We start from the raw sequence: 14,951 nt of genomic DNA, 5'->3' as shown, positions 1-14,951 counted from the left end.
TGAATGTATCAAAAGAAATATATTATATACTGGTAAGTGCGTCCAAAAATAAAGTTTCTGTTATTTCAGATATGTTCAGTTTGAAAATTATATTCTTAGTATAAGATACACTTGCGAAGTGTCAATATAAATTTCAATACAGGAATGGATTATTTCACTGAAGAAAGCCTCTGAAGAAGGAGCTTAAATCAGCATGCACCTTCGAAACGCATAAGGTTACAGTTTGGGGTAATACTAAAAGCCCCCTTTTTTCTGTCGGACTTCATACACTCAGATTTACTGTTTACCCAACGTTTCTGGGATTTGGATTTGTAACCGGCCGGTACATCCAATCCTTTGGGTTACACAGTTTGCTACTGGTTCATTTTTTACTAGGAGAAGCAGATACACCTATCCTTTTGTGGAAATTGCTTTGTTATGTGTTTTAACATTACCTCATTGCCATTGAGGTCTTTTATTGTAAGTGTTTATTTGGCTAACACAGTTTATTTGAATTAATAAACGGTATTACACCTATGTTTTGCTATTTTCTCTTCCTTCTATGATACTAAGTAAATCATTGGGCGAATAACAGCATAAAAGGTCGTTCAAGAAAGAGTCTTTGCCTTCTTTTGTGGACTCCAGCCTCCTTTTTGGGTATTCTAATCTTCCATCAAATGGGGTGGATTTCGATCAGATGATCTAGAGGAGGAATCCATTACACAAAGCAGATTCATCAGATGCAGTGTTATTACCCTGGGATCATCTCCCTTTTGCGCCTTACACTTACCTCATAGGATTGAGGGTGTGTCCTGTAAGTAGTTAATACAAACATTCTCTCTGGATACATACTTCTGTGACTACTACAAAGCAGTATACAGACTTGTTACAACGTATTTAAGAATTATACTGTTTTATTCATTCAGGACTCTCAGATTATACACCTCAGGAGTTATTTATATCATTGCAATTATTTTTGTCATCTATCTTTTGCCAAATCTCTCATTTCATCTGGTAAAAAAACTCCTGTTATTGCGTTGCATACATTGTTATGAATTTTGATCTCTTCGATTATTTATCTATATGGTATCTATTTGTATTATTCTTTGAGTGGGCACACTAACAGGCACAGTATTCCTGCTAGTACCTCTTTTCACAATAAATATATATATATATATATATATATATATATATATATATATATAACATACCAAAGGTTACACAGCTTCCCCTTAACTCTCTTTCTTGATTGTGATGGACACGTTGCTGTCCTTCACAATGCTCATAGATTCTGAATGAATGATGTGTTGTCCTTTTAAACACAATAAAAAAAATCCTCATTACATAGTGGAAAACCGAGGGGAGTCCAGACAGCCTTTCTTATTCTAGTATCCCTGCTGCATATATGAGAGGTGATGTCATAGAGCTGTTGATGATGTCACCAAAGGCAGAGACACTTTATAATTGCTTGTAGTCCTAAGGAGGAGCTGTTTCCTGAAACCCATATCTCAGCAAACACCACAAAGAGAGATGTGCCACCCCTCATTTAAAAGAGTTTGCATATCCAACATCAGGGAAAGAGGGCGCTCTAACACAGCCAGTGCCTCTTCCTGTGTTTGACAGAGGGCTATTGACCCCTAATGTTGAGAGTTCTCTTGTCCTTCTACCATGCAGGTTATTACTGTGAAAAATGGTGATCACCTGCTATTATGCACAATTATTTCCCCCTCTGTCCATCATGTGAAGGCGGAAAAATCCAAATTTTTAAAAAGGGAAAACAAAATACATTATTCTTTCATTATTCAGATAGAACATGCAAATTTAAACAACTTTCATTTAATTATATTATCAAATTTTGTTTGTTTTCTAGGAATCTCTTCAACACAGAAAATCAGGGGAATTAAAGGGATAGTCTACACCTTAGTCATCTTAAAGTCTTACCTTAGATTAAGGTGCAAATAGCCTCCTGCACCTTTTCTATATCATGCAGCAGGAACAGTAAAAAAAAGTTATTTTAAACTGAATATTGTTTCTGGCCAGTTTGAAATGGCTGCCAAGCTCCGCCCACTGATGGCATCACAACCTGGGCTGCAACTAGACACTCTGCTGAATAGCATTGACAGTCTGTTGAATCCAACTAGTGGGCCTTTTGTGATTGAATGCCATATGCAGCCCAGATCATGATGTCATCAGCGGGCTGAGCTTGGCAGCCATTTCAAAGTGGCCAGAAACAATATCCATTTTACTTTTTTACCATTCCTGCTGCATGATATAGAAAAGGTACAGGAGAATATTTGCAGCTTAATCTAAGGTAAGACTTTAAGATGACCAAGATGTAGGCTGTCCCTTTAAGCAAATTTGGAAATAGAAGTGGAAGCTTTTTCATTTTTTTTTAAATTGTATGCTCTGTCTGAATCACAAAAGAAATGGTTGGGTTTTATTTTCCTTTAAAAGAGTGATTATTCCTCCCCCTATAATTCATAGGTGATCACCTGCCCCTCTTGGTACCAGGGTGTTTTTTAGCAGGGCTTTGTTAACCTATTGGAACCCCCATGTAATGACACAGAATAGCCTAAGACTCTGTTTTGGAAAGAGTGGAATTACCTCTTTCTAATGAAACGTATCATTAGTAGGTGGTTTCAATAAAAATGTCAGTCACCTACTTAATGTATTTACTGTATAGGGGAAGTGGCTCCAAAGGAACCCCTATCCCCTAAAGATGGCATGCAATACAAAAACACACCTACACAATGCCCTCATAAAAGAGGGGTTTACCTTTACTCAAATAAAAGGTTTCATGAACCTCTGCATAGCAGGAAACCACCCCAGAAACTGCCATAAATGTCTACTAGGTGAAAGGAACCTTAGCATCCTCTTACATGCAGAAAAATGAACAAAGTGGCCCCCTTTAAATGAAAGGTCACATGCTTGGCTATCAGTAATCACCTAAGCTTACAAAAAACAGGAGAGTTAGTTATTTCCTGCTGTTGCCCCCACAATAGGTAAACAGGGGATTCTAACAATGACTAATATCTCACAGCATTTTTATATTTTTGGCATCTCTATAAAATACTAATTTGAAAGAGTACTGTCCCACTAATCAAACAAGGTGTTCCATGTCCTTACAGCTGTTAAAGTGAGAGTAAACTTAAAAAATAATTTTATATAATTCTGCACAGAGTGCAGAATTATTGTATTATCTTGATAGCTTTAAAAATAAAAAAATTGATAGATTTTAGCCCTCAAAGTTCTGATCAAGTCATCTTTTTCAAAAGCGGTTTGTGGGCGCACTGTCTAATTCCAGCATGCCCGATCAAGCTATTGCCCTGAATGTAGTGCGCTCCCACCCTGGTATGGTAGCGGGCTACATTCAGTTCAATATGTACACAACTATACAACATTATTTTTTAAGTTTACTGTCCCTTTAAGTACTAGTCTTTGTAATAATTATAATCACTTGACATAATTTTGTTGTGTTGAGGACAGGTCTCATAGATTCTGGTTTATTTGAATTGAAAACAGAATTTATGTTTACCTGATAAATTACTTTCTCCAACGGTGTGTCCGGTCCACGGCGTCATCCTTACTTGTGGGATATTCTCTTCCCCAACAGGAAATGGCAAAGAGCCCAGCAAAGCTGGTCACATGATCCCTCCTAGGCTCCGCCTTCCCCAGTCATTCGACCGACGTAAAGGAGGAATATTTGCATAGGAGAAACCATATGATACCGTGGTGACTGTAGTTAAAGAAAATAAATTATCAGACCTGATTAAAAAACCAGGGCGGGCCGTGGACCGGACACACCGTTGGAGAAAGTAATTTATCAGGTAAACATAAATTCTGTTTTCTCCAACATAGGTGTGTCCGGTCCACGGCGTCATCCTTACTTGTGGGAACCAATACCAAAGCTTTAGGACACGGATGAAGGGAGGGAGCAAATCAGGTCACCTAGATGGAAGGCACCACGGCTTGCAAAACCTTTCTCCCAAAAATAGCCTCAGAAGAAGCAAAAGTATCAAACTTGTAAAATTTAGTAAAAGTGTGCAGTGAAGACCAAGTCGCTGCCTTACATATCTGATCAACAGAAGCCTTGTTCTTGAAGGCCCATGTGGAAGCCACAGCCCTAGTGGAATGAGCTGTGATTCTTTCAGGAGGCTGCCGTCCGGCAGTCTCGTAAGCCAATCTGATGATGCTTTTAATCCAAAAAGAGAGAGAGGTAGAAGTTGCTTTTTGACCTCTCCTTTTACCAGAATAAACAACAAACAAGGAAGATGTTTGTCTAAAATCCTTTGTAGTATCTAAATAGAATTTTAGAGCACGAACAACATCCAAATTGTGCAACAAACGTTCCTTCTTTGAAACTGGATTCGGACACAAAGAAGGCACGACTATCTCCTGGTTAATGTTTTTGTTAGAAACAACTTTCGGAAGAAAACCAGGTTTAGTACGTAAAACCACCTTATCTGCATGGAACACCAGATAAGGAGGAGAACACTGCAGAGCAGATAATTCTGAAACTCTTCTAGCAGAAGAAATTGCAACCAAAAACAAAACTTTCCAAGATAATAACTTAATATCAACGGAATGTAAGGGTTCAAACGGAACCCCCTGAAGAACTGAAAGAACTAAATTGAGACTCCAAGGAGGAGTCAAAGGTTTGTAAACAGGCTTGATTCTAACCAGAGCCTGAACAAAGGCTTGAACATCTGGCACAGCTGCCAGCTTTTTGTGAAGTAACACAGACAAGGCAGAAATCTGTCCCTTCAAGGAACTTGCAGATAATCCTTTCTCCAAACCTTCTTGAAGAAAGGATAGAATCTTAGGAATTTTTACCTTGTCCCAAGGGAATCCTTTAGATTCACACCAACAGATATATTTTTTCCATATTTTGTGGTAAATTTTTCTAGTTACAGGCTTTCTGGCCTGAACAAGAGTATCAATGACAGAATCTGAGAACCCTCGCTTTGATAAGATCAAGCGTTCAATCTCCAAGCAGTCAGTTGGAGTGAGACCAGATTCGGATGTTCGAACGGACCTTGAACAAGAAGGTCTCGTCTCAAAGGTAGCTTCCATGGTGGAGCCGATGACATATTCACCAGGTCTGCATACCAAGTCCTGCGTGGCCACGCAGGAGCTATCAAGATCACCGATGCCCTCTCCTGATTGATCCTGGCTACCAGCCTGGGGATGAGAGGAAACGGCGGGAATACATAAGCTAGTTTGAAGGTCCAAGGTGCTACTAGTGCATCTACTAGAGTCGCCTTGGGATCCCTGGATCTGGACCCGTAGCAAGGAACCTTGAAGTTCTGACGAGAGGCCATCAGATCCATGTCTGGAATGCCCCACAATTGAGTAATTTGGGCAAAGATTTCCGGATGGAGTTCCCACTCCCCCGGATGAAATGTCTGACGACTCAGAAAATCCGCTTCCCAATTTTCCACTCCTGGGATGTGGATTGCAGACAAGTGGCAGGAGTGAGTCTCCGCCCATTGAATGATTTTGGTCACTTCTTCCATCGCCAGGGAACTCCTTGTTCCCCCCTGATGGTTGATGTACGCAACAGTCGTCATGTTGTCTGATTGAAACCGTATGAACTTGGCTTTTGCTAGCTGAGGCCAAGCCTTGAGAGCATTGAATATCGCTCTCAGTTCCAGAATATTTATCGGGAGAAGAGATTCTTCCCGAGACCAAAGACCCTGAGCTTTCAGGGATCCCCAGACCGCGCCCCAGCCCACCAGACTGGCGTCGGTCGTGACAATGACCCACTCTGGTCTGCGGAAGCTCATCCCCTGTGACAGGTTGTCCAGGGACAGCCACCAACGGAGTGAATCTCTGGTCCTCTGATCTACTTGTATCGTCGGAGACAAGTCTGTATAGTCCCCATTCCACTGACTGAGCATGCACAGTTGTAATGGTCTTAGATGAATTCGCGCAAAAGGAACTATGTCCATTGCCGCTACCATCAAACCTATTACTTCCATGCACTGCGCTATGGAAGGAAGAGGAACAGAATGAAGTATTTGACAAGAGTTTAGAAGTTTTGATTTTCTGGCCTCTGTCAGAAAAATCCTCATTTCTAAGGAGTCTATTATTGTTCCCAAGAAGGGAACCCTTGTTGACGGAGATAGAGAACTTTTTTCTACGTTCACTTTCCACCCGTGAGATCTGAGAAAGGCCAGGACAATGTCCGTGTGAGCCTTTGCTTGAGGAAGGGACGACGCTTGAATCAGAATGTCGTCCAAGTAAGGTACTACTGCAATGCCCCTTGGTCTTAGCACCGCTAGAAGGGACCCTAGTACCTTTGTGAAAATTCTTGGAGCAGTGGCTAATCCGAACGGAAGTGCCACAAACTGGTAATGCTTGTCCAGGAATGCGAACCTTAGGAACCGATGATGTTCCTTGTGGATAGGAATATGTAGATACGCATCCTTTAAATCCACCGTGGTCATGAATTGACCTTCCTGGATGGAAGGAAGAATTGTTTGAATGGTTTCCATTTTGAACGATGGAACCTTGAGAAACTTGTTTAGGATCTTGAGATCTAAGATTGGTCTGAATGTTCCCTCTTTTTTGGGAACTACGAACAGATTGGAGTAGAACCCCATCCCTTGTTCTCCTAATGGAACAGGATGAATCACTCCCATTTTTAACAGGTCTTCTACACAATGTAAGAATGCCTGTTTTTTTATGTGGTCTGAAGACAATTGAGACCTGTGGAACCTCCCCCTTGGGGGAAGCCCCTTGAATTCCAGAAGATAACCTTGGGAGACTATTTCTAGTGCCCAAGGATCCAGAACATCTCTTGCCCAAGCCTGAGTGAAGAGAGAGAGTCTGCCCCCCACCAGATCCGGTCCCGGATCGGGGGCCAACATCTCATGCTGTCTTGGTAGCAGTGGCAGGTTTCTTGGCCTGCTTTCCTTTGTTCCAGCCTTGCATTGGTCTCCAGGCTGGCTTGGCTTGAGAAGTATTACCCTCTTGCTTAGAGGACGTAGCACTTGGGGCTGGTCCGTTTCTGCGAAAGGGACGAAAATTAGGTTTATTTTTGGCCTTGAAAGACCTATCCTGAGGAAGGGCGTGGCCCTTGCCCCCAGTGATATCAGAGATAATCTCTTTCAAGTCAGGGCCAAACAGCGTTTTCCCCTTGAAAGGAATGTTAAGCAATTTGTTCTTGGAAGACGCATCCGCTGACCAAGATTTTAGCCAAAGCGCTCTGCGCGCCACAATAGCAAAACCAGAATTTTTCGCCGCTAACCTAGCCAATTGCAAAGTGGCGTCTAGGGTGAAAGAATTAGCCAATTTGAGAGCATGAATTCTGTCCATAATCTCCTCATAAGAAGAAGAATTATTATTGAGCGCCTTTTCTAGTTCATCGAACCAGAAACACGCTGCTGTAGTGACAGGAACAATGCATGAAATTGGTTGTAGAAGGTAACCTTGCTGAACAAACATCTTTTTAAGCAAACCTAATTTTTTATCCATAGGATCTTTGAAAGCACAACTATCTTCTATGGGTATAGTGGTGCGTTTGTTTAGAGTAGAAACCGCCCCCTCGACCTTGGGGACTGTCTGCCATAAGTCCTTTCTGGGGTCGACCATAGGAAACAATTTTTTAAATATGGGGGGAGGGACGAAAGGTATACCGGGCCTTTCCCATTCTTTATTTACAATGTCCGCCACCCGCTTGGGTATAGGAAAAGCTTCGGGGGGCCCCGGGACCTCTAGGAACTTGTCCATTTTACATAGTTTCTCTGGAATGACCAAATTCTCACAATCATCCAGAGTAGATAACACCTCCTTAAGCAGAGCGCGGAGATGTTCCAATTTAAATTTAAATGTAATCACATCAGGTTCAGCTTGTTGAGAAATTTTCCCTGAATCTGAAATTTCTCCCTCAGACAAAACCTCCCTGGCCCCCTCAGACTGGTGTAGGGGCACTTCAGAACCAATATCATCAGCGTCCTCATGCTCTTCAGTATTTTCTAAAACAGAGCAGTCGCGCTTTCGCTGATAAGTGGGCATTTTGGCTAAAATGTTTTTGATAGAATTATCCATTACAGCCGTTAATTGTTGCATAGTAAGGAGTATTGGCGCACTAGATGTACTAGGGGCCTCCTGTGTGGGCAAGACTGGTGTAGACGAAGGAGGGGATGATGCAGTACCATGCTTACTCCCCTCACTTGAGGAATCATCTTGGGCATCATTTTCTCTAAATTTTGTGTCACATAAATCACATCTATTTAAATGAGAAGGAACCTTGGCTTCCCCACATTCAGAACACAGTCTATCTGGTAGTTCAGACATGTTAAACAGGCATAAACTTGATAACAAAGTACAAAAATCGTTTTAAAATAAACCGTTACTGTCACTTTAAATTTTAAACTGAACACACTTTATTACTGCAATTGTGAAAAAGTATGAAGGAATTGTTCACCACAGTGTCTTAAAGCCTTAAAAGTATTGCACACCAAATTTGGAAGCTTTAACCCTTAAAATAACGGAACCGGAGCCGTTTTTATATTTAACCCCTTTACAGTCCCTGGTATCTGCTTTGCTGAGACCCAACCAAGCCCAAAGGGGAATACGATACCAAATGACGCCTTCAGAAAGTCTTTTCTATGTATCAGAGCTCCTCACACATGCATCTGCATGTCATGCTTCCCAAAAACAAGTGCGCAATAGAGGCGCGAAAATGAGACTCTGCCTATGATTAGGGAAAGCCCCTAGAGAATAAGGTGTCCAATACAGTGCCTGCCGGTTATTTTACATAATTCCCAAGATTAAAATAATTCCTCAAGGCTATGGAGTATAAAATATGCTTATATATAAATCGATTTAGCCCAGAAAATGTCTACAGTCTTAAAAGCCCTTGTGAAGCCCTTTTTTTCTTTCTGTAATAAAAATGGCTTACCGGATCCCATAGGGAAAATGACAGCTTCCAGCATTACATCGTCTTGTTAGAATGTGTCATACCTCAAGCAGCAAAAGTCTGCTCACTGTTCCCCCAACTGAAGTTAATTCCTCTCAACAGTCCTGTGTGGAAACAGCCATCGATTTTAGTAACGGTTGCTAAAATCATTTTCCTCTTACAAACAGAAATCTTCATCTCTTTTCTGTTTCAGAGTAAATAGTACATACCAGCACTATTTTAAAATAACAAACTCTTGATTGAATAATAAAAACTACAGTTAAACACTAAAAAACTCTAAGCCATCTCCGTGGAGATGTTGCCTGTACAACGGCAAAGAGAATGACTGGGGAAGGCGGAGCCTAGGAGGGATCATGTGACCAGCTTTGCTGGGCTCTTTGCCATTTCCTGTTGGGGAAGAGAATATCCCACAAGTAAGGATGACGCCGTGGACCGGACACACCTATGTTGGAGAAATATTTAATGTATCCAAGTAATAGAAGTCTGTTTAAAAAAGGCTGAGTATGGAGCCCAGTAGTGATTCCTAGCTTTTTTAATAGCCAGTCCTTCCCTTAAGACTAGCACACAGATAAGACCAATATATTAGTTAAGTAAGAAAGCGCTAAAGAAGCTAAGGAGTCTAAGAGGTGATATATTCTAATAGCTTTTATTAAAACAGTTTGATATAAGTGTGGATCTAAAACATTTGCAGAATCAATCATATAAAATTAGGGACGTCTCCCTTAAAACAATTCTTCTAGTACAGTAATGCTAAAATAGTATCAGATATATTAAATATCTAGTTCATATATTTCTAATATGTGTAACTTCAAATTCGTTACAATAAAATCGCAACAAATTATACATGTAAATAACAACAATAGTAGAAAACGTGCTAAAAACAAACTAGTCCACCTTAGCATTGAGAGTTCATATATAATTTTGTATGAAATCCAGATCCAAAGTCTCTATTGAGTCAATACTGGCATATATATATTTTTCAATTTATAGACTGTAGTTTTCCATAATATGTAGCTTATCACTACTTAACTTGTGAATAGTTGTAAGTCAATATAACAAAGTCTGGCCAAAAGACACTGACCAAATCGACACTTTTTCCTTAGTGCAGGATAATGTGAATTATAGCTTACCAGAATCTTCAGACACTTACTGTGCCCTGCACATATTATGTGCGCTTCTGATAGAAGTAGAGAATATGCTTACCGGGAACTTCCGACACGGTATTGTGCCTCTTTACAAGCTTACTACGCTTTTCTCCGGTGGTTGATTACAGCGGTTTTTGTTTTCAGCGTCTTCCGTTACCAAGCGTGGCTGTGATGATGTCACTCTCACCTCGCTTTCTATTGTTACGGTTTTCTTCCTCTGTTATCCGCTATGATGTGCTCAGGACTGATGATCTCAATGTGACAAACGGCCGTTTGTACTCCCTGTACTTGACAGTTCTCAAGAGCCTGCAGGGAGAGTCCTTTAGAGATGTTATTATCCCGAAATGAAATCCTCAGGTTTGTAGTAATAATCTAATAACGCCAACAAGTTTCGCCCTGGTGTGGGCTTTGTCAAGACGTATCTGTTGTGTGTGGTTGTGGACTTTTAAATATCCCTCCTCTTCTGTTTATTGGTTGAGTAAGCTTCACATCATCGTCATCTTATTTAAGGTGGTAATACTTTTTCTTTTAAGATGGTAATGGTTGATTCTGAATATCTCTATGCGTTTTCTTTGTTTATGATTCTGATATAACTGCTTGTGCCCTGGGAACTGATTATGCTTTGGTCAATGTTTTGGAGAGGTGAACAAATGTAACATGTTGTACCATAAAATTGTGTGCTTGTAATGTTTAATTTTTTTTGCTGTTTTTTTATTTTTCTATTTGCCGCAAACAGGCCAGACTACATACTCCAAAGTCCTTTCACTACAACATTCTACATACACAGTGACTGAATGATCAGTGAAGTTGACCATTTATATAAGTCCATAACTGACTGCAGCAAATGAAATAAAATTGACACTACTTAAGGGGCTTTTCAAAGGTTAAAGGGACACTGAATCCAAATTTTCTCTTTCATGATTCAGATTGAGAATTACATTTTAAGCAATTTTCTAACTTTCTAACTCTTATTATCAATTTTTCTTCGTTCACTTGCTATCTTTATTTTAAAAGCAGGAATGTAAATCTTAGCAGCCAGCCCATTTTAGGTTCAGCACCATGGATAGCGCTTGCTTATTGGAGGTTTACATTTACCCACCAATAAGCAAGCATAACCCAAGTTCTCAACCAAAAATGGGCCGGATCCTATGCATCACATTCCTGCTTTTTAAATAAAGATAGCAAGAGAACGAAGAAAAATTGATAATAGGAGTAAATTAGAAAGTTGCTTAAAATTGCATGCTCTATCTGAATCATGAAAGAAAACATTTGGGTTTAGTGCCCCTTTAATTCTGCTAACAATGAAGTGTTTTATTGCTAACAATTGCTGAAGCTTGACATCTCTTTAAGGAACCATAATAAAAGACAAGGAATCATTAAAATTGTACAAAAATTCTGAAAATGTATTTAGCTCTTTATACAAAAAGATTGTGTAGTATTGATAAATAGCAACAAAAACATTCAAAAGGAAAAAGATAGGAGCAGTAGTGCAGTGCTTATGATTCTGGTTAATGATGCACCAAAACAATACTCAAACTGCAGCAGAAAAATTTATTTGCTAAAGATGAATACAAACAATGGATGAAGTCACCACGTTGTCTCCTCCTGAGACATAAGGACCCCGGTAACCAACTTTACCTGGAACAGAAATAAAATATGTACATTACAGATTACTGCACTTAAAGGCACAGTAAAGTCACACTTAAATGTTAATGATTTAAATAGAACATGCAATTTTCCAATTTACCTCATTTTAGTAATTTTGTTTAATTCCCTTGGTATCCTTTCTTTGACGGATATGAAACCCACATTTTTTTTTTTAATATGTGAGCACACAATTTTAAAAATAAAGCTTCCTTTCTACTTCTATTATCAAATTTGCTTTGTTCCCAAGGTATTCTTTGTTGAAGAGATACCTAGGTAGGTGAAACACTACATGGCAGGAAATAGTGCTGCCATCCAGTGCTCTTGCAAAGCTGTTGCCATATAGTGCGCCAGAAATGTGCATGCTCCTTAGCTTTTTTTTTTTCCAACAAAAGATACCCAGAGAGGTTCCGGTGGGCGGGCTAAACAGCAGCAGCTCAAGCTTTGAGCTCCGTAACAAGCCTCAGCATAAACTGCAGTTATATCTACAAAAAGAGCCCGCATTTGTTCTGCCCTTGACAGAGATCGTGTCTGGGCACTAGAGTGATTGGAGTGTATCATCTCTCCCCCACCGAAGCCCGCTGTAGGGGTTAAGAGTGGAGTGGCAGCTAAAAGTAACGTCTGCGGCAGCCATCTTGGTCAGAGTGGAGAAGAGAGGAGGCTAGCAGTGGATGGAAGAGGCCTTCAAGTGACAGACTCACGGCTGCCTGAGGGCGGATTGTTGGATCCCCTGAATCCTGTGCTCTATCTGCACTAACCTGAAGGGACGAACGTATACCAGCTTTTTGATATCTGGTGTCTGTGTGACACGTGGCGAGACACTCAGCCTAGACAGCTTACGGGATGCAGCAGAGCGACAGCAGTGCTTGATTGAAGCAGCGGAGGGCACCCCAGCACTGGAACAGGTCATCTCCTAGTGACGTGTAGTGGCAGGAGGAGCTGCGGATAGGCAGGGGCCAGAATAAGAGGAAAAGGCGCGAAATCCCTAGGGTAGCACTACCGTGCTGCTGTCCAGAAGATCCATCATTGTATCCCAGACCGGGGCCGACCCCAGTGGCTCTGCAGCTCTTCCAGAGGAGGTAAAGTCGGCTGAGGAAGTTGGTAAGGTAATCCAACACTGAGACACAGGCAAACACCTTTGCTCCCAATGGCTGGCATCAGGGGGTACAAGACCTGAGTCTCCCTGAGATAAATACAAAGGCCTGGAGTATTATACAGGGGCTAACTGACCATACACGTGGGAAACCTTGTGGATCTGAGGTTGGGGACAGGGGCCTGGTCTTATACATTTGCAGCTATACATCTGCCCACCTCTACAGCCCCAGTAGGGGTATAAAGATTACTGATTCTTGCCAAAAGTGCAGCATAAACCAGCACATAAGGGGACATTATATTATTATTGGGACAAACTGCGGCAGGACTTGTACATGCTGAACTTATAGGAGCCTTGCTTGTGTTTGGAGCCCTGAGGTAGAAACGAAGGCTTAACGGACTACTCGGAGAGTATTGTTATTACTGGCCCTCTCTAGATCCTATAGAATCAGCTGAAATTACATAATAGCTGTTTATTAACGGCATAACTACACGGACTGGGCCCAATTGTTATGATCTTCCCCAACTGTATACCCATAGAAGCTTCACAGATGAAGATAGGCGACAGAGGTCACCTCCCTTGCTGCAGCTTTGTGGCCTAATGTCCTGAATATATCTAAAGTCTCCTGAGAAGAGGGTGCCTGCTGTTGCACTGTAACTTGTGGGTACAGCCTTTGACTGCTCTGTGCTTATTATATGTGTTCTGTAATTGTACTGTGAAGTACCAGAATACTGTCTATGATCTCTGTTTGCTGTATGATATACTTTGTTTTGCAGGGTTAACTATGTGATCTGTCTTTATATGCCTAATTCTCTGCCCTTATTTAAAATACGTTATACATTTGCAGGTATCAGGTATTTGCAGTATCTTGATATTGGCACATTGTATCCTGAAAGGGGGGAAAGTAGACTATTGCTGCAAATGTCCCCTTTTTTTGTGTTCTCTTTATACTGCGTGGACTTTACAGGTATCCGATGTCCATTATATTTTAGAGTTTAACGTTTCTGTGTATGGAGAAATATCTTATTCAAGACCCAATGGAGAGCCGCAATAAAAATGCTGATCGCAGAGCCAAACAGGGACCAGACGTTGTTAGTCAGGGCCATCCTATGAAGCTCAACAGGAGATCCCTATGCTAGACCCACACCCTATTGTTAAGCAAATATCCACTCTGTTTCTGCCCAAAATAGGTTGTTAATACTGGTAAATTAGAGGCATTAGAAAAACTCCTTAGCATTGCAGCAAAAAATTGACGACCTTGAGAACCGCTCGAGGCGCAATAATGTCCGTCTGCTAGGGCTTCCTGAATCGGTAAAACCAACAGATATCTTAAAATTTGTAGAAACCGTTCTCCCTTCCCTGCTAGATATCTCACCGGAAAGCTTAGTGGGTAGCGTTGAGAGAGCACATAGGGTAGGTCCGGAGAGACCCGCTATGGATCATAATGCTCAGGCCCGTCCAGTCATGATTAAATTTCTACACTTTCAAACTAAACTGCGTGTCCTGAGGGCATATAGAAAGGTAGAGACTCTGACCTATGAAAACTCTAGACTTTTGCTGTTCCAGGACTACTCAATGGATCTGATGAAAAGGCGTAGGGAATTCTCCTCGGTCTGCTCTAAGCTCCACCGAGAGGGCAGACAGGCCTACTTACTATACCCTGACAAGCTTAAGATTGCCACCCCTAGAGGCCCTAAGTTCTTTGACTCCCCGCAAACAGCACAAGAGTATCTAGACGCAGAAAATGGCTCCAGGAGCCCTGGTCGCTTTAGAGGGGGGGAGGGTTGAAGGGACCTAATGTGTTAGCAATAATTACATTTTCTTCACTATAGAGTAATGAATGGCTTTATCGGCCAAAAAGGGGAAGGTATTACCTCAGTGTGATAGGCTAAGGGACACCTCTAGGTGTAGCGCTGGACCGCATACTAAACCCAATAACAAATTTGAGTTCGAGATCTTTCAGACCCTAGCATCTTCATTGGATGTGATAGATATCTGGCGCAAACTGAACCCAGATGGAAAGGATTATACCTGTCTCCCGGGCCTCTCCTACCATGTCCGTTATTGATTTGTTCCTGACCTCCAACTCTCTGATCCCCCAAATTAGATATGCTAAAATAGGAGAAGTGATTGTGTCCGATCATGCTCCTATAGGGCTTTTTCT

At 41.3% G+C, this 14,951-nt stretch overlaps 1 protein-coding gene across 2 annotated transcripts in view; it reads right to left on the bottom strand.

Annotated features, from left to right (window-relative positions):
- Positions 1–11,430: 11,430 nt before the first annotated feature.
- Positions 11,431–14,951, bottom strand: part of UBE2T (ubiquitin conjugating enzyme E2 T) — an 88,201-nt gene continuing 84,680 nt past the window's right edge. For both annotated transcript variants that reach the window (XM_053706931.1, XM_053706932.1), the window contains one exon: positions 11,431–11,688. The gene's annotated coding sequence lies outside the window, so the exon portion shown is untranslated. The remainder of the gene's footprint in view (positions 11,689–14,951) is intronic.

This window comes from Bombina bombina, chromosome 3, assembly GCF_027579735.1.
Source record: "Bombina bombina isolate aBomBom1 chromosome 3, aBomBom1.pri, whole genome shotgun sequence".
NCBI lineage: Eukaryota > Metazoa > Chordata > Amphibia > Anura > Bombinatoridae > Bombina > Bombina bombina.
This window is presented reverse-complemented; position numbering and strand designations above follow the sequence as displayed.